This window comes from Neovison vison, chromosome X, assembly GCF_020171115.1.
Source record: "Neovison vison isolate M4711 chromosome X, ASM_NN_V1, whole genome shotgun sequence".
NCBI lineage: Eukaryota > Metazoa > Chordata > Mammalia > Carnivora > Mustelidae > Neogale > Neogale vison.
Genome location: NC_058105.1, coordinates 111905902 through 111926060, shown reverse-complemented (window position 1 = coordinate 111926060; position 20159 = coordinate 111905902). Strand labels below are relative to the sequence as shown.

The 20159-nt window shown below is 44.1% G+C and overlaps 1 protein-coding gene and 1 non-coding gene across 2 annotated transcripts in view; one reads left to right on the top strand and one right to left on the bottom strand.

The window, feature by feature from the left end:
* Nucleotides 1–20159, top strand: part of LOC122896701 (transcription factor SPT20 homolog) — a 91352-nt gene that overhangs the window by 52994 nt on the left and 18199 nt on the right. The window lies entirely within an intron of this gene.
* Nucleotides 18396–18482, bottom strand: LOC122897855. The gene has a single exon (XR_006382685.1). It is a non-coding gene; the product is annotated as a small nucleolar RNA SNORD35 (small nucleolar RNA).

Sequence of the window (20159 nt, the reverse complement as noted above, 5' to 3'; positions counted from 1 at the left end):
CTCCTCCAGTGACTGGTTGCGGAGTATAAACACGAATGGGTCTGTGGCACAGAGGCAGTAACAAAGCCATGGAGAAACTGCTTGGACTCCTCCCTAAGAGGGCAGAATGGTGCCAGGCTCAGGGTGAGTTAACCCACATTCCTCACGGATTACAGCTTTTGTTCCACCCCAGACTGAGCCAAACACATTCATAATGACTTTTCATTTAAAAGAAGTCCACATTTATTTTTTAAATCTGATCTCCCAAAGCATGGAATTAACCCCACCTTTTTTTTTTTTACAGCTTTACGAAGATATATTTCACATGCCATATAATTTACCCATTCTACGTGTACAGTGGTTTTTAGTATATTCTCAGCATTGTGCCATCTAACCCTGTGATGGTCATTGTTATATATCAGCCTGGCCTGCAGAACCTGGTTTGTCCCCAGTTATTCAGCTGAACACTAGGATAGGTGCTGCTGTGAAGGTATTTTGAAGATGTGGTTAAAGTCCATAATCCCTTGACTTTAAGGGAGATTATTTTAGATAATCTGGGTGACCCTGATTCATTCAGGTGAAAGACCTTTTGAGCAGAGCTGAGGTTGCCCAGAAGAAGAAATTCTGCCTGCAGACTGCTGCTTGGACCCAGCCTGCTCTTCCTGTCAGCTTGCACCAAGGGTTTCAGAATTGTCTTGCCAGCCCCCAGGAGCGCACAAGGTGTTTCCTTGCACTAAATCTCTTAATATATATCTCTTGTTGGCTGTATGTTTCTGTTTGAACCCTGACTGATACAAACCCACTTGTAGAATATAAAAACAGATTTCTATTTTCTATAGGAGTCTGCTCTTCTTCCCTAGGATACCTTATAATCTTCTGTCCTTTTGTTGTATGTTCTTATTTTTTTATTTTAACAATAATTATTATTTTTCAAATGGTAAGAACATCTATTGTTAAGAGGATCTAGGGTTTCCATAGGAAAATCAGAACATGTGAATACTTATAATTACTTCAGTCTTTTTAAAAAAATTCCAGGGGCGCCTGGGTGGCTCAGTGGGTTAAAGCCTCTGCCTTCGGCTCAGGACATGATCCCAGGGGCCCCCCCGCATCATGCTCTCTGCTCCGCAGGGAGTCTGCTTCCTCCCTCCTCTCTCTCTCTCTGCCTGCCTCTCTGCCTACTTGTGATTTTTCTCTCTGTGTCAAATAAATAAAATCTTTTAAAAAATTTTTTAAAAATTCCAATATACTTAACATACAGTGTTCCATTAGTTTCAGAGGTGCAATATAGTGATTCACCCACTCTGTACATTGCTCAGTGCTCATCATGATTAAGTGTGCTCTTAATCCCCATCACCTGTTTCACCCATCCCCCTACCTACCTATTCTCTGGTAACCATCTGAGTATTCTCCATAGTTAAGAGTCCGTTTTATGGTTTGTGTTTTTTTTCCTTTGTTGATTATTTTATTTCTAAAATTCACATATGAGTGAAATCATATGGTATTTATCTTTCTCTGATTGGCTTATTTTGCTCAGCATTATCCTCTCTACCTCCATCAAATGGTATGGTTTCATTCTTTTTTATGGCTGGGTGATATTTCAGCGTATATATGTACCACATCTTCTTTATCCGTTCACCTGTTGATGGACACTTGGGCTGCTCTCATAATTTGGCTATTGTAAATAATGCTGCAGTAAATAGGGGGTTCCTGTACCCCTTCAAATTAGTGTTTCTCTATTTCTTTGCATGAGGTTTCTTTTTTTTTCTACATCCTCTTTTTTTTTTTAAGATTTTATTTTCTCTGCATCCTCACCAACACTTCTATTAACCACCTTCTTGGGCGCCTGGGTGGCTCAGTGGGTTAAGCCACTGCCTTTGGCTCAGGTCATGATCTCAGGGTCCTGGGATCGAGTCCCGCGTCGGGCTCTCTGCTCAGCGGGGAGCCTGCTTCCTCCTCTCTCTCTCTGCCTGCCTCTCTGCCTACTTGTGACCTCTCTCTGTCAAATAAATAAATAAAATCTTTTAAAAAAAGAGTCTGTTTCTTGTCTCTCTCTCTCTGTTTTTTCCCTTTGCTCATTTGTTTTATTTCTTAAATTCCACATATGAGTGAAATCATATGGTATTTGTCTTTCTCTGAATTATTTCTCTTAGCATAATACTCTCTAGCTCCATTCATGTTGTTGCATATGGCAAGATCTCATTCTTTTTTATGGCACAGTAATGTTCTGTTGTTTATATATATGCCACATCTTCTTTATCCATTCATCTGTGGATGGACACGTAGGCTGCTTCCATATCTTGGGTATTGTAAATAATGCTGCCATAAATGAAGGGATGCATATATTTTTTGAATTAGTATTTTCGTGTTCTTTGGGTAAACACCCTATAGTGGAATTACTAGAACTTATGGCAATTCTATTTTTAATTTTTGAGGAACCTCCATACAGTTTTCCTGAGGGGCTGCACCAGTTTACATTCCCACCAACAGGGCAAGAGGGTTTGTTTTTCTCCACATCCTCGCCAACACTTGTTGTTTCTTGTGTTCTTGATTTTAGCCATTCTGACAGGTGTGAGGTGAAATCCCATTGTGGTTTTGATTTGCATTTCCCTGATGAGTGACCTCAAGCATCTTACCATCCCCATGTCCGTCCCTGTGTCTTCTTGAAAGAAATGTCTGGGCCCATCCACCTTTTTTTTTTTTTAAATTTCAAGTGGATTGTGAGCATTTTTACATGTCATGACATAGTCTCCTACAACGTAAAATTTTCTTTTTTTTCCTTTCTTTTTCTGTAAAGATTTTTTTATTTCTTCATTTGAGACAGAGAGTTACAGAGAGAGAGAGAATGAGCAGAGGGAGAAGCAGAGGGAGAGGGAGAAGCAGACTCCCCACTGAGCCAGAAGCCCTATGTAGGGCTTGATCCCAGGACCTGGAGATCAGGACCTGACGCTTAACCATCTGAGGCACCCAGGTGCCCCATACAACATAAAATTTTAATAGCTACATAGTATCCCATTATATGGCTGACCCTTAATTTATTTAACTGAGTCCTTATTATTTGGATGGTTTCTAATATAAGTGAGCTCTTATAAAATTAACTGCTGTAAACAGTCTGGTGGGCTTTTTATTTTTGATAGCATCTGTAGCCTTTTTTCGATGATTGGAGTAGAGTCTCTCTCTTTCTCTTTTAAACTGTTTACTAAAGCACAACCTACATACATAATATATACATACCATAAATGTAAAGGCGGACATATTCCACAAACTAAACATACCCGTGTAACCAGTACCCAGCTTAAGAAACAGTGACCAGCACTTCAGGAGCCCCCTTCATGCCCTCTGCCCTCCCAGGCCTTTTTCAAATGAATAACAGGTGGCAATATGTCCAAGTGGCAAATCCAGCATGCCCCTTTGGGGCAGAGCCAGTAAAGGCATCACAGATTGCCAACGAATATTCAGTCATGGCTCTTCTGCTTGTGCCTTGGCTCTCCCACCTTCAGTGCTCTGGTATGTCCCAACCTTAACCCTCACCGGTGTGTCACCTACACCCAGAGTCTCCAGCTTTCAGGTAGCTTCCGTAGCTGAGTGGGCAGCTGGCAAGGCATGACCAGGCATGTGGTGCCCTCTCCCCTCCCGTACACACTTGATAAAGCCAAAAGGGAGGGCCTGGGTAGTTCTGAGCAAGGGCCAGGTGTTCTAAACCAGTTCTAAACCAGTGACTTTCCAACTTGGCTGCATAGTAGAATCCCTGGGGGAGCTTTAGAATGTAATAATGCCTGGCTTCCACCCCCAAAGATTCTGATTTAATTCGCATGGGGTATGGCCTGGACATGGGGATTTTTAAAAGAATCCCCAAGTGATTCCAGTGTGCAGCAAAGGCTGAGAACCGGTGCTGTAAACTCAGATTCTTTTTTTCCTCCTTTTTGATTTTTTATTTAAATTCTAGATAGTTAACATATAGTGTAATATTGGTTTTAGGAGTAGAATTCGGTGATTTGTCGCTTACATACAACACCCAATGCTCATCATAACAAGTGCCCTCCTTAGTGCCCGTCATCCATCTAGCCCATCCCCCTGCCCACCTCCCCTCCAGCAACTCTCAGTTTGTTCTCTATCCTTAAGAGTCTCTCATGGTTTTTCCCTCTTTCTACCCTCTTCCCATATGTTCATCTGTTTTATTTCTTAAATTCCACATATGAGTGAGAGCATATGGTAATTGTCTTTTTCTGACTTATTTCACTTAACCAATACAGTTTAGCTCCATCCACATCATTGCAATGGCACGATTTCATTCTTTTTGATGGCTGTGTAATACTCCATTATATATATAGATCTATCTATCTATACCACATCTTTATTCATTCATCAGTCAGTGGGCATTTGGGCTCTCTCCATAGTTTGGCTATTGTTGATAATGGGGCTGTAAACATTGGGGTACATGTACCCCTTTGAATCTGTATTTTTGTATCCTTTGTGTAAATACCTAGTAGTACAGTTGCTGGGTCATAGGGTAGCTCTATTTTTAACTTCTTGAGGACCCTCCATGCTGTTCTCCAGTGGCTGCACCAGTTTGCATTCCCACCACCAGTGTAAGAGTGTTCCCGTTTCTCCTCATCCTCACCAACATCTGGTGTTTCCTGTATTGTTGATTTTAGTCTTGAGGTGGTATCTCATCATGGTTTTGATTTGTATTTCCCTGATGATAAATGATGTTGAGCGTCTTTTCATGTGCCAGTTGGCCAAATCTATGCCTTCTTTGGAGAAATGTCTATTGATGTCTTCTCTCCATTTTTTAACTGCATTATTTATTTTGGGGGTGTTGAGTTTGATAAGTTCTTTATATATTTTGGATACTTACCCTTTATCAGATACACCATTTGCAGATGTTTTCTCCCATTCTGTAGGCTGCCTTTTAGCTGTGCTGATGGTTTCCTTTGCTGTGTAGAAGGTTTTTTCTCTTGATGAAGTCCTGATAATGCATCTTTGCTTTCGTTTCCCTTGCCTCCAGAGATGTGTCTAGGAAGAAATTGCTGTGGCCAAGGTCAAAGAAGTTGCTGCCTGTTCTCTCCTCTAGGATTTTGATGGTTTCCTATCTCACAGTGAAGTCTTTCATCCATTTTGAATTTATTTTTGTGTGTGGTGTAAGAAAGTAGTCCAGGTTCATTCTTTGCATGGCTGTCCAATTTTCCCAACACCATTTGTTAGGAGACTGTCTTTTCTTCATTGCATATCCTTTCCTGCTTTGTTGAAGATTAGTTGACCATGTTAAACTCAGATTCTTTCTGGCTTTTTTAAAAAATATTTTATGAATTTATTTGACAGAGAGAAATCACAAGTAGATGGAGAGGCAGGCAGAGAGAGAGAGGGAAGCAGGCTCCCTGCTGAGCAGAGAGCCCGATGCGGGACTCGATCCCAGGACTCTGAGATCATGACCTGAGCCGAAGGCAGCGGCTTAACCCACTGAGCCACCCAGGCGCCCCTCTTTCTGGCTTTTGTCAGTGTACTGCTCAGTATCAACTTCAGCTGAGGATTAAACACCATGTCTCACTGACACTGGAGTATTTTTGTAATTCACATTAGCTTTTTTTCCCCTTTCCTTAGAGGGTTTGTGCAACACTATTTTGACAACATGCCACTCTTTCTCTGTAGATTCAACTGACAATCTCTCAGATGGTTGTGGATCTACTGGTCATTTAGCCTGAATAGGAATTAAGATGTCTTAAAACAATAATGAGGTACAAAAGTCACCTGTTGGGGCGCCTGGGTGGCTCAGTGGTTTAAAGCCTCTGCCTTCGGCTCAGATCATGATCCCAGGGTCCTGGGATCGAGCCCCACATCCGGCTCTCTGCTCAGCGGGGAGCCTGCTTCCTCCTCTCTCTCTCTCTGCCTGCCTCTCTGCCTACTTGTGATCTGTCTCTCTGTCAAATAAATAAATAAAATCTTAAAAAAAAAGTCACCCCTTAAGCATATTTGATGTGCTTTCTTATGTCTCCCACACATGATGTGCCTTGGTAAAATAGCGTGCTTACAGGGAGAAATGTCGGTTTCGGACATGTCAGTCACTAGGGGACATTTGCAAAGCCATGATGCCTGCTCCGTCTGACTTGTTCCCTGGCTGTTTCCCGCACAGGACACAAGCCTCCGTCAGGAAGGACTTCCCCACAAAGGTGCCTGGGCAGCATATTTGAAAGATGATTAAAGAAGGCTTCTTTATAAGTTACCTTTAAGAGGGAGAAGGAAATGCCTGGTTTATGAAGCATGACCAATAGGGCAAGTAGAAATCAGACACTTAAAGTAGAAAAGGAAGAGAAAGGAGCTCGAGCAAGAGGAGAAATGGGTTTGGAGTAAGTTGACACTTCCAGGATGTGAAAGGTGCATGGCTGACCCCCAGCAGAGGGAGTGACCAGCTGTCCCACTGTGGGACTCGAGTAGGACATTGGCTAGTAGAAGCAGAGCCTCCCAGGTACTAACTTGTGGAGTTGTGGGCAGGTGTCTTCAGTGTTAGACAGGGTAATACACAGTAAAAGCAAAAACAGATACAGAAATACCTTCTTTATATATATATATATATATATTTTTTTTTTTTTAAGATTTTATTTATTAGAGAGAGAGAGAGAGAGAACAAGTAGGCAGAGGCAGGCAGAGAGAGAGGGAGAAGCAAGCTCCCTGTTGAGCAGAGAGCCTGATGCAGGGCTTGATCTTAGGACCCTGAGATCATGACCTGAGCTGAAGGCAGAAGCTTAACCCACTGAGTCACCCAGGCACCTCCAGACACACCTTCTGATTCCCGGGGAAATGTCAGGCTCTCCCCACTTTCACTCTTAAACGTCGGCATGAGAATGCTGTTCCCAGGCTTGGGTTCCCAGGAGCCCTGTCCTTTGCTGAGGAGTGCTCAGTGGATCCTGGCCAGAGCTCCAAACCGCTGTGGGTTGTGGGTTCTGTCTTGTATTTATACAACCGACAGAAAGAATCTCTTTTAGAGAAAGCCGGCAAAGAAGAGAGCTGAGGGTAGCAATTTCACGGCCCTGCTCTGTAATTTAGTATGAGGTTCTGTGCTGAAGGGGAAAACAATCCCTGTGTTAACAGACAATGGAGGACAAGAGAAGGAAGGATCAAGCAATTGGGTCCCCCGGACCTGTGCATCTTCCATGTGTTGGGAAGGGGGGAAAAACTTCTGAGTTTTTCTTGCTCCATTTTAACATCCTAGAGAGACATGGTTATTTGGGGAGTCAGACGCACAGACTAAGATACATATGGGTACATAGATAAACAGTGGGGTGGGCGGTGTAATAATAGATAGGACAAGGGGAGCTGAGAGCACTGACTAAGGATGTGGGCTCTGAAGTCAGACGGCTGCCTGGCATTGAGTCAAAGTCACCATGAATATGTCACCTCGGTCAGGTTATGTAACTTCTCTGTGCCCCCAGTGTCCTCCTCTGTAAATGGGATAATAAGAGTATATATCTCATGGAGCCTGGCACAAAGTAAGCCAATAAAAGTTTGCTTTTATTTTATTATCACTAGTGTAACTCACCAGGATATTAAGGGAGAATAGATGAGAATCATTTACTCTAGCCTGAGGAGGTCAGAGAGAATCAGCTGCCAGGCAGTGGAGGTGGTGGGCCGGGCTGAGTCTCTGACGACCAGTAGGAGTTGGCAAGAGAGGGGGGAGAGATCATAGCCCCATTCCAGGCAGAGTGGGGTCTGTGGCTGAGAAATAGGGCATCTGTAAGGAAGGTTTTTATGCGATTTATATTTTTTGAATCACTTTTGCTGCTATATTTGACAAATAGTTGGACACATGAATGGAAGTCACAGTGGTTTTCTCCAGTCCAGTGAAAACGACTGGAGGGCATGGGGGTCCAAGAACCTCTTGTGATGTCTCCACGTCCCCCCAGGGTGTGTAGTCTACAGTTTGGAAATCATTGCTGGAGTCTGTTGTATCCTGGACCCCGGCCCCGCTTTCCTTCAACAGAGCTGTTCAGATGGAGAGCCGCTGAGTTTTCAAACTGGGGAACCATGATGGAAATGGTTATTCCACATCTATTTCAGCGAGCCTCCTTTCAGTGTGCCTTTATGTGTAGCTGACTCTAAGAAACCAAAAAACTACATTTCCCAGAGTTGCTAGAGGCTAGGCAGTTTCAGTTCCACCAATCAGATGTGGTCATGTGAGAGAAATCCACACCACCTTTACATAGGGAAAGAGGCATGGTGGGAAGCTTCGGTGTTGCTGGTGTATCTTTCAAGAGGTCCGGTGTGCCTCTGAAGCTGATGGTTCCAGTAGTGGCTTCATGAATCCCCAGATTACATCTGAGTTTGGCAACCCAGGGGGCAGCTGTCGAAAGGGCAGCTTGCCGGTTTCCTCATACAGCTCTCTCCTGAGGGTGCTGGTTTGACATCAGGAGAACCGAGTCAGCACATGCCTGGCGCTGGCTGTATCCCAGGCCCAGATCCTGCTTTCTTTCTACCTTTAGCCAGTCCAGGGTCAGCCCCATCTCTGTGTCTCCTTTCCCCTGCCTGTAGCCCTTCATTCAAGTAATAAAGTCATGGTCTCTACCACAGGTTTGGGAAAGGAATCTCTGCCCTGGGTCTAGGTTACTTTCTACCAGAAAGTACCTGGGCTCCTTAGGCAAATTTCCCCCACACCCCCCTTTATCCAAATCTGACCATTTCCTTCCCTCACCTCCCCAGATACCTTGCTGCAAAGTAATGCCACTGTGTGGGGGAAGAGTGATATAGCCTTGGGGGGTCGTGCTGATACAGCAGGCTCAATGATCTAGGTAAACTAACTGAAATGGACAGGCAGGAGCTTCCAGGTAATTTATAAAGGAAGCAAGTTGAGACAGAAGTAAGGAGCTGTCCTCTGAAGTGTAAAGAATGACCTTTCAGGACCTTGAAGAAAGCACTTAAAGAGAAGTGTAGTGAGTAAACTGTAGGAGTGACCTGGAGCGAGTGACCTGTTCCCACCAGTCCTAGAGACAGTCCCCAGGTACATAGTGTGGGGTGTGCTCTGCACTCGGACCCCTGGCCAAGGGCATCGAGCAGGAACTGAAATCCGGCCCATGCCCCACTTGCCCAGTGGAGGGCCCCAGCCTGGGGCTGTGCACTGCACAAGGAAGGGGGAGGTGCCTTTTAAAATCCACACTGAAGTGTTGTGGGGGCAGCCGTAGTTCCAGGTGGTGGGATAGGGAGAGGGCCACACACTGTCCATGTCAAAGGCTTCTGACACCGGGACGTGTGTCCTCTCCCTGCCCCGAGGCATGGACACCCATGTGCAGAGCTCTCTTCCCCGCCCTCCTGCAGCTCCGAGCCAGCAGTTTGCCCTTCTGTTACATAAGCACATGTAATGGGCGAGGTGGCACTGGCTGTCATTGTTTCTCTGCCGAGTGTTTTCGTGCTACAAAACTGCAGAGTACGAACTCCACAGTCATTCTTTGGACTTCAGAAATTGCTTAGGAAAGAAGAGGGTGTGGGGAGGAAGATGAGGAGAGACAAAGTCCTCTTGGATCGCAAACTGCCAGTCTCTCTTCTCGAGTGACTAACTGCATTTGGTCTTTTGTTCCTTGCCTGGGGAACATGTTCAACAAGTATAAAACCCAGTCAGATTGTTTATAGCAAGGCTTTGAAGATGCTGGGCTTTCTGCTCTAATAGCAGTGCAGGCTGAGTCTCCGGCTGCCTGGCACCACATCCGCCCAAGACATACAACAGGTCTGACCAGAATGAGCTGCTTGGGCACCAGGGCCCTCAGCCAGCTGTTAACTGGGCAGAACCTCTGTAGGGAGTGGAGCGGAGCAGACGGAGAAGAAGGATGTGTCAGCAACAGCATGATCGCAGCAGCCTCTGTGTGCCCTGGGCCAGAAAAAGGAAAGGGCAGAGAGTATGGTAGGGAGCAAGTCCGCTTTAAGGGGTTCCAACCAGAAATCTCAATCACTAAAACCACTTTTTCAGAAGCACCAAAGCAAAGGAAAATGCGGTGTGCAAGTCTGTTCACTCCCTCCGCAGCAGGTGCTCTGCTCTCCAATGCGCAGTCCCCGGCGTTCACGATTTTTGTGCACACTTGCCCAGCTTCCAATGGTCTGCAGTGCCTGCTCACACCTGAGACTCTCCCTAGACGCAGCGACCTTGCTTCTCAGGCAGGGTGACTCAGATGTGTGCCTCTGGTCACCGAGGGTGTTCTCCAGCAGGATCATGCTCCCACTGTGGCGAATTGTTTGCCAGCACACCCTTAAGTGGCTCCCATTCCTTCCCTTCCCTGCCTAACTTCCCCCACTGCCCTACTGAAGTCTCCTGAACGCTCCCAGATCACCGGCTTGCACTGGAATCTTTCTATCAGCGCCCGGTTCTGGAGAACCCAAGCTAAAACATCCTCCTACTTTTATCCATTTTGTTCAAATCGCTCCCTTCCCTTGTTCAGTAGGTTTAGCTATGCTCGAAGCTTCTCATCCTCGAACTCACCACCAGGTTGGAGTGGCTCCTTTGCCCACACAACTTGTTTGATACAAGGGGTAGCCAAGTTTTAAAAGCCCTTTTGTGATTTTTTAAAAAAGATTTTATTTATTTATTGAAGAGAACAGAGTGACAGAGGACGAACAGGAGCAGGGGTGGGCAGAGGGACAAGCGGACTCCCCACTGGGCAGGAAGCCCGATGTGGGGCTCAATCCCAGGACCCTGAGATCATGACCCGACCTGAAGGCAGACAGTTAACGACTGAGCCACCCAGGGCCCCCCGCCAACCAGCCTTTAAAAATTTTAAGTAATCTCTACGCCCAACATGGGGCTGGAACTTAAAACCCTGAGATCACGAGTCACATGCTCTACAATTGAGCCAGCCAGGTGCCTCTCGTCTCGCTTATTTTAACGCTGCTTCTCCCAGTGTTATTAGCCTGTTTCTAAGGATCTAATACAGAACTATCTGCAATACAGCATCGATGGCACAGAGCCTACAGGAAATTCATTTTGTTCTCCAGCATCACTTTAGAACTACCATGGTGTGTCTTCTTCTGTCATTAATTGGTGCGGGAGATGCTGAGTAAATCACTGACTCTGCATTCTTCCATTTCTCCAGCGTATTAAGCAATAAATAAATATTTGGAGGTATATGAACTAAAGAAAGAATGGGACTATAGCCCTTCCTTACAAACAAAATATTAGGGCTCATTTCAGTATAAAAGTAATACATATGCAGAGAAAACTACAATTCAGAAAAGGGGAGGAAAAGCATCTATATTTCTTCTGCATAAAGAAACTCAGCATCACATTTTAGTTTATTTTCTACCTTTCTATGTACAGTTTTTGTGTTCTTATTATTGTTGTGGGATCCGACATCATCTTAATAGCAACATCGAATTCCAGGGAGTATATTCACCTTAGTCTACTTATGCAGTTCCCTATGTTCAGCTACTTTCTCCCTATTTTTACCATTAGAAATCATGCCCAGCATGAATAATTTACATGACAGTATGTTCCCCTGGATCTTCCCCCAGCACTTGTTAATCCTTGTTAGTGTTAATTCGTGTTGGGTAGAGCCCACAGGATGCGGATAAGGAGATCATGAGTTTCTGTACCTCTCGGAGTACCTGCTCCATGTGGGAGACCTTGAAGGACCCAAAGATGAATAAAACACAGCATCTGTCTGCGGGCAGCTCGGCCTCTGGAAGAGGAGCACAGACCTGAAATCCCATAAATAATAGCAACCCAATAAGAAGGTTCTACACCGGCTATTAGGAGAGCATAGAAGAGCAAGTCTCTGACTGTCCCTAGTGAAAGGTTTTAGAAGCGTAGGATTTTACCAGACAGTGCAGATAAAGAAAAGAAAACAAATCCGGGGAGTGTGATAGCAAGGGGAGGAGGGCAGGCCCAGGAGACAGAGCAGATGGGAGAGGCGGCTCTGAAGAGGTGACATTTAAACTAAGACTTAAATGATAAGAAGGTTTCAGCCACTCAAGGACCGGGAGGAAAAGTGTTTAAGGCAAAGGATCAGCAAGTACCAAGGAGGTGGGAGTGATCTTGGCTTGTTTAAGGAAGAGCGTGGTGGGAGGGACAGGAGCAAAAGGGAGAGAAGTAGGGAGGGTCCCAGGGAATGCGAGAGCAAAGAGCTCGGCAGCTGTTGGAGAACCTGCCTCAGGAGTGGTCCCAACGCATAAGGTTGCTTGACTTTGTCAACATTTCTGAGTAGCACTGGAAGCAGAGAAGGCAGGTGGCCTGGCTGATACATGGCTGGAGGTTGCAGAACAAGTGGAGCAAAAATTTTAAAAATAATAATAATAAAATTTTAAAAACAAACAAACAAACAAAAAAACAAGAACAAGTGTAGCAAATTGATAGTGGAATAAGGGAGTGGAAGGTACTGGGAATGGAATTTGTGGTGTTGTGCTCTAAAGGCCAGGCTGGATAAGAAAGGAATGGAAAAGAAGGTTGGAAGACAAGAGTGTGGCAAACAGGGAGAAAACAGAAGGCCGGGGGATTGGAGGTCTCAGAGGGTTTACAGAGCCTCGGAGATGGAAACAAGGTAAAAGAGGAAGCTGGAAGGACAAAGGACTTTACTCTGAGAATAGAACACTGGGGTTTAAGAAAGCAGGTAGATGGGCGCCTGGATGGCTCAGAAGTTAAGCGTCTGCCTTCGGCTCAGATCATGATCCCAGGGTCCTGGGATCGAGCCCCGCATCGAGCTCGCCGCTCAGTGGGAGGCCTGCTTCTCCCTTTCCCACTCCCCCTGCTTGTATTCCCTCTCTCACTGTGTCTCTCTCTATCAAGTAATCTTAAAAAAAAAAAAAAGAAAAAGAAAGGACGAAGGTAGAGTTCAGACACCCGTGGGTGATGTCATGGTCCCTTGCTGAAGTAAAATGGAGGTGATGGTTGAACCCGTGATCAAGAAGTATGTGCAAGCTAGGGTGTTACTTGATTTCATCAAATCAAAACATTCGTGCATCAAAGGACACCATCAAGCAAGTGAAAAGACATGGGGCACCTGGCCGGCTCAGTCAGGGGAGCATGTGATTCTTGATCATGGGGTCATGAGTTCGAGGCCCATGTTGGGTGTAGAGATTACTTAAAGATAAATTCTTTAAAATAAGAGGAAGTAAAAAGATGACTGACCGAAAGGGAGAAAATATTTGCTAATGATTTATGTGATGAGGGTCTGGTATCGAAAGTGTGTATAAATAAATCTTACTCAATGATAAAAGGATAAGTAACCCGTTTAAAAATAGGTTAAGAATCTGAATAGATATTTCTCCAAAGATAACATACAGTCAATAAGCAAATGAAAAGATGCTCAACATCGTTAGCCAAGGAGATGCAAACCACAACTGCAGTAAGAAATCACTTCATACCTAGTACCAGAATGGTTATAATCGAGTAATCAGATGATGAACAAGTGTTTGCAAGGATAATGGAGCAATGGGAACCCTCATATCCCGCTAGTGAGAATGTAAAATGGTGCAGCTGCTTTAGAAAATATCTTGGCAGTTTCTTAAAATGTTAAAATTAGAGTTACCATATGACCCAACAATTTCACTCCTAGGTATATACCCAAGAGAAACAAAAGCATATGCCCATACAAAAACTCCTACCCAAAAATTCATAGCAGCTTCCTCAGTAGCCAAAAAGGGCAACACCCAAATGTCCATCAAGTGATAAATGAAAAGGCAAAATGTGGTATATCCATATAATGCAGCAACTCAGGGGGCTCAGTCGGTAAAGCATCTGCTATCTGCTCAGGTCATGATCCCAGTGTCCTGGGATCGAGCCCCGTGTCGGCTCTCTGCTCAGTGGGGAGTCTGTTCCTCCCTCCCACTGGTGCTCTCTCTCTCTCTTTATCTCACTGTCTCTCTTCTTCAAATAAATAAATAAATAAATAAAATCTTTAAAAAAACCCACAATGCAGCAACTCAGATGACCCTTGAAAATGTTCTAAGTGAATGGAGACAGTTACTACTTTGAGTAGTCGCTCAAAGTAGATTAGGGGATGGAGATAAGCATTTTCTTAATGAAATAGAATAGGCTTGATTAGATTAGACTAGATCAGATCTTTATATCCCAGCTCAAGTGCCATTTCCTCAAGGAGTCTTCCCTAACTAGGTCAAATCCCGCCTCTCTTGGAACCTGTCCTTGATAGCACTAATAGCACAGTTGGAAGTTTAGGTTTATTTACATGATGATTGGATGGACATTGCAATCCCAGGGTAAGACTGAACACACGGCATTTCCAGCACTTAGCGTGCTATTGATGGCACACAGCAGGTTATTTGTAAGTATCTGTTCAAGGAAGGAAGGAAAGACACTGGTAAGTGGGGTGTCAAAGTTGTAGATGCAAAGAACAGAGTAGCCTAGAAGGAAATGAATAAAATGGGGGATGTGGATGAAGTCTCTAAAATAGAGGTCGCTAAGACACTGGTTTTCAAACTGAGGGTCGCAACACCCAAGTGAATTGTGAAAATGGCACACTAAGTTGTGGCCAGAATTTGTTAATGAAATGGAATAAGGTAGGATAGAAAATAATGGAGGCGGGGCGCCTGGGTGGCTCAGTTGGTTAAGCAACTGCCTTCGGCTCAGGTCATGATCCTGGAGTCCCGGGATCGGGTCCTGTATCAGGCTCCCTGCTTGGCAAGGGAGTCTGCTTCTGCTGACCTCTCTCCTCTCATGCTCTCTCTTTCTCATTCTCTCTCTCTCAAGTAAATAAATAAAATCTTTTTTTTTTAAAAAAAGGAAATATTGGAGGGGTGCCCGGGTCACTCCGTCTGACTCTTGATTTCAGCTCCTGTCATGATCTCAGGGTCATGAGACAGAGCCCCGCCTCGCACCGAGCGTGGAACCTGCTTAAGATTGTCTCTCTCCCTCTCCTGCTGCCCCTTCGCCCACTCCCTACCCCAACCCCCTCTTTCTCTAAAAGAAAATGAAGAAAAGAAAATACCAGAGAATATAGCACATACCAAAATTTTCATGAAACTTTTGCTTCAACAATATATAGTTGTACATATATATATCATATATACATATATTTCAACAATATATGTGTGTACATATATATATACACACACACAGACATACATGCATGTACACATGTGTGTTTTATGTCATGATTCTACCGTGTTTCAGTTTTTAAAAATTGAGACACTCCTATACCAGACCCTGTGGTTCAAACATGCATGACTGTAATTCGTTGCTGAAGCACTCATTGTTCTAGTAGATTGAGAATCACAGACTGTGAATGTAAGACCTTTGGTGGTTTGTACTAGTAATAGCATAGCATTTTTAAAAAGTCATTTGTTAAGTACAAATTAAACATTAATTTCTCAAGTATAAATTGAACATTAATGGAATTTCTTAAGTATAAACATTAATTTGAGTTTTTAAGAGCAAGTTAAACAATGGTTGCAATCTCTATTAAGATGTTTTTCAGTCTCTAAAATGTATCAACAGTTATGATTATTTCTAATCATTTATGATTAAGAAACCCAGGAAGCCAGTGTTTAGTTATGTGGCAAAATGCATGTCCTTAATTTAATTTCCTTTACCCCAAGTTATTTTAAAATGGTTTAATTGTAAGATTTCTTTGAGTGTGTATAACACATCAAATGTGCCTACCAATTCTTTCATTTGGGGACTGTGTGTGGCGGGAAGCCCGGGGCCTTTGGAGCCGTTCTGGTCTCCTGGAATCCTGGCTTTGTCACTTACTGGCTGTTTGACATTTGACAAGTTGGTATATTGGGATCTTGGCTTCCTTGTCTGTAAGACAAAGAAAATAATTTAGGTGGAAATTGCCTTTTGTGGAGGTCAGAATTGGTCAACTGTCAGCAATTTCATGTGGCTCAACCTAATGATTATCTTACAGGGTGGTTGTAAGGATCAAACAAGACAATATTTGTTTAATGTCTGGCACAATGCCTATTAAATGTTAGTATTCCCCTTGATAAAGGTGAAAAATGCTAGTGTCATTGTTTAATGATCTCTTTTAAATTGGCAGCATACACATCGGTCCATTGAACATTACATACTTATTGAATTTGTGTCTTGTTGCAGAAAGAATGTAAGTAGACTCTTTGGTTAGTTGGTATGAGATAAATATTTGGATTCTAGGGAATAATGTTTCTGTTTAGTTTTGTTTCCTTGATCATTTGTGAGCCATCATTTGGTACTTAACTAGAATTTGATGAAACATTAAAGAGCCCAGTTGGGACTGGTCTTTTCCAAGAGTTTGTAACAAAGTCTTGTTTTGTACTTCTGTGACAGGTTGTCCTTCCTAGGAGCCAGCCCTACGCCGTCGTGTCTGGTGAATGTTTAACAACAGACTTTCTGGAAGCAAGGCTGTGTGGGTGATGGTGGCCAATTTCCATGCAAATATTTCTGTCACCATCACCGCTGATTTCAGACTAGCAACTTAACATCACCGAACGCACAGTTGGGAAGCGGTGAGTGCAGGGTGCTCTTCTGAGCTCGAACCAAGATGCTGTGGGCCCACTGCTGGCCCCAGAACACACGAAACCCACCCCGAGGGCAGTGCTCTGTAGACTGGAACTGAGTGTACACGTGGGATTTTTCATTTATATTTATGTAGCTGATAAAGACTTTCCACAATTACTGAGTATTTTTGAAAAACACAACTAAACAGAAAAACTGCAGAAGTGGAACAAAATAATAATTACGGTATCTATCATTATCCTACATCCGTATGACACCTTCTCATTAAATTACTTTCCTTGATGAGACAACCTGCAGGGTTTTGCTCTTCTTTTGTCCTTTGGTCAACCTATTATTTTAATGACTAAAATACTAAGTAAGTATTCCTCCCCAAAAGTGCCGTGTAATTTTATGTATTGTCTCTCTTGATGATCTACCTGGCTCAGATACTGGGAAACTCCTTTTTGGTGGGATTGTAAAATTCAACATCATTTTTTTTTTTAAATGTGAGGGAATGGGAATCACAGTTGGGGCAATTGCTGAGGCTGTGGGTCATTTTATGAGTGATGTATTTTAAGATTTAAAAAATGCTTCTGGAGATAAAAGGTTTTACTCTAAATCAGAGATACTAAATGGGGGGGGTGATGTCCTGGGGTAGGGGTGGATTTAAGAAATCGATGGTGGTGGGGCGCCTGGGTGGCTCAGTGGGTTAAAGCCTCTGCCTTCAGCTCAGGTCATGATCTCAGGGTCCTGGAATTGAGCCCCGCATCGGGCTCTCTGCTTAGCGGGGAGCCTGCTTCCTCCTCTTCCTCTCTCTGCCTACTTGTGATCTCTGTCAAATAAATAAATAAAATCATTAAAAAAAAGAAATCGATAGTGGCATTTTTGTTGTTGTTGTCACAATGATTGGGGAGCACTGTTGACATTTAAAGGGCGGGGCCAGAGAAGCTAGAACCAGAAATTGTCCCACGTTCTGAATGACCTTTAGCTCTGCTGTTGGACTGTCATGTAGGTGAAAATAAAGACCTAAATTTCCAAGACAGCAAGCACGGTATAAAGTGAAGGTTGCTTGCCTTTAGTTTTGCTTAGAATTTTCCCGAAGTTGTTCGCCATGTTGGGGAGTCATAGCACTGTGGGCGGTACTGATGTCGTCATTTGAGTTGCTGCTAAGGCCCACTCGGGTCAGTCTTGGCCTTGAGCCGTCACTCACAGTGATATTATGATAGTGTAAGCATTTGGCTACTTTATTTTGTCTTCTAGTATTGCCATGCCTGTGGGTTTCTCTTTTGAGGTGCATGTTATTTTATTATACATGACTTTCTTTTTTTTTAAAGATTTTATTTGTTTATTTGACAGACAGAGATCACAAGTAGGCAGAGAGGCAGGCAGAGAGAGAGAGGAAGGGAAGCAGCCTCCCTTCTGAGCAGAGAGCCCGATGCGGGACTCGATCCCAGGACCCTGAGATCATGACCGGAGCCGAAGGCAGCGGCTTAACCCACTGAGCCACCCAGGCGCCCCTACATGACTTTCTTTTTACTTGTCCTTTCTGCCAGGGTATTATTATTATTATTATTATTATTATTTAAGGATTTTATTTATTTATTTGACACAGAGAGAGAGAGAGAGATCACAAGTAGGCGGAGGTGGAGGAAGCAGGCTCTCCGCTGAGCAGAGAGCCCGATGCGGTGCTCGATCCCAGGACCCTGAGGTCATGACCTGAGCTGAAGGCAGAGGCTTAACTCACTGAGCCAGCCAGGCGCCCGTTGTTATTAATTTTTACAGTTATGCATAGCGGTATGTAGTGTCCCCTCTGGGTTTCATTTCGGGTTCATACAGGAGGGTTACTAAAGGAATCCCTGGATCTGAGACCCAATAATAATGTAGATAACTAATCCTTAGGATAATAGGGCAATACCATTTGTTTCCGAGGTCCCCAGCATACCTGCCCACAGACTGTTGAACTCTCCCCCCGTCACTGCCATCTGTGGGCCAGAAGAACAGTTTTATCCTCCTTTTTTCCTTCCTGGCATCAGCTGAGCCGTTGGTGTTACCACTGCTGCGCACAGTGGTGTCTGCGGCCCATCATGAGAAAAAGTCATCATTTGCTGGATTGTATCCGTTTTCTTAGTCAGTGTTTACAATATTGTCATTCCACTGCCCTCTTGGAAAGGGAGGTTCTCGGAAAGTCAGTGGATCAAATATTACGGCAGTTGTCAAATGAGGTGAACCTCTGTTTCCTTGAGTTTCGAAGTCGCCCCTGAGAAATGTGGAGGCAGGCATCAGCAAACACATCTGTTTTGTCTCCCGCCCTACGCAGTGGCACTAAACACCCCGGTAAGAAAATAAGCACTTAGGGCTGTGCACACAGTAACAAAAAATAAATATATACTTTGAGCTGGATTCAAATATGAACCTACAGGTCATGTTGTCAACACAGTGAAGAGGGAAAAAAAAAAGGCACCATCAGTAAACAAACCTGTAATGAGTACACAGGGCTCACCTTCAGCAAGATTGCGGAGCAGCTGTCTTTTGTTTCCAGCACTTGTATCTCCTTTCTCAGGTGCCCTTGCCTTTCCCTCAGCACCTCTGGCGCCAGCAAGCCTGAGGCTCCCAGTCCACGTGGAATCAGCAAGCATTTGTGAGGTAATTTTTTTTTAAATATTTTATTTATTTATTTGACAGACAGAGATCACAAGTAGGCAGAGAGGCAGGCAGAGAGAGAGAGAGAGGAGGAAGCAGGCTTCCTGCTGAGCAGAGAGCCCAATGCGGGGCTCGATCCCAGGACCCTGGGATCATGACCTGAGCCGAAGGCAGAGGCTTTAACCCTCTGAGCCACCCAGGCACCCCTGGTAATTTTTTTTTTAAGATTTTATTTGTCTGTGTGTGTGTGCGTGTGTGTGTGTGTGTGCATGTGCATGTGCACAAGCAGGGGGAGCAGCAAGCAGAAGCAGTGGGAGAAGCAGTCTTCCTGCTGAGCCTGACGCGGGGTTCCATCCCAATGCAGGGCTCGATCCCAAGACCCTGAGATCATGACCTGAGCCGGAAGCAGACGCTTAACCCACTGAGCCACCAGGCGCCCCTTGAGCTACTTCTGCTGTATGCCAGGCAGTGTGGTAGGCACGATCAAATCCTTGTCTGATTTGAAGGACTCTCCCTGTCAGAAGGAAAGGGGAAAGATCAACTTTTTTCCTACTAACTCTAGGATTTTTTTAAGAGAAGACCGGCTCTTTCTAGCGATCAGAATAGTGGTTATCCTGGACAGGCAGAATTGACTGGGAGGGGGCATGAGGGTTTCTGGGGATCTGGTAATATTATGTGTTTCTTTTTTTAAATTGTGGTAAGGAATACATATCATAAAATCTACCACCTTAATGGTTTCTAAGTGTCCAGTTCAGTAGTGTTAAGTGTATGTATTCCCATTGTTGTGAAGTAGGTCTCCAGAACTTTTTCATCTTGTAAAATGGAAACTCTGTACCTATTATACCATTACTCATTTTTCCTCATTTTCCTACCCCCAGCCCCTGGTAACCACCTTTCTACTTTCTATTTCTATACATTTGACTTCTCTAGATACCTTCTACAGGTGGAATCGGACAGCATTTACCCTTTGGTGACTGGTTTATTTCACACAGTTATAATGTTCATACATATTGTAGCATGTGACAGGATTTCCCTCCTAATTTTCTATTTCTTAATCTGGGTGCTGGTTCCCTGAGGACGTTCAATTTGGGTAAATTCATCCAGCTGTGCATTTATTAACTGGACATACTTGTGTATGCATGTT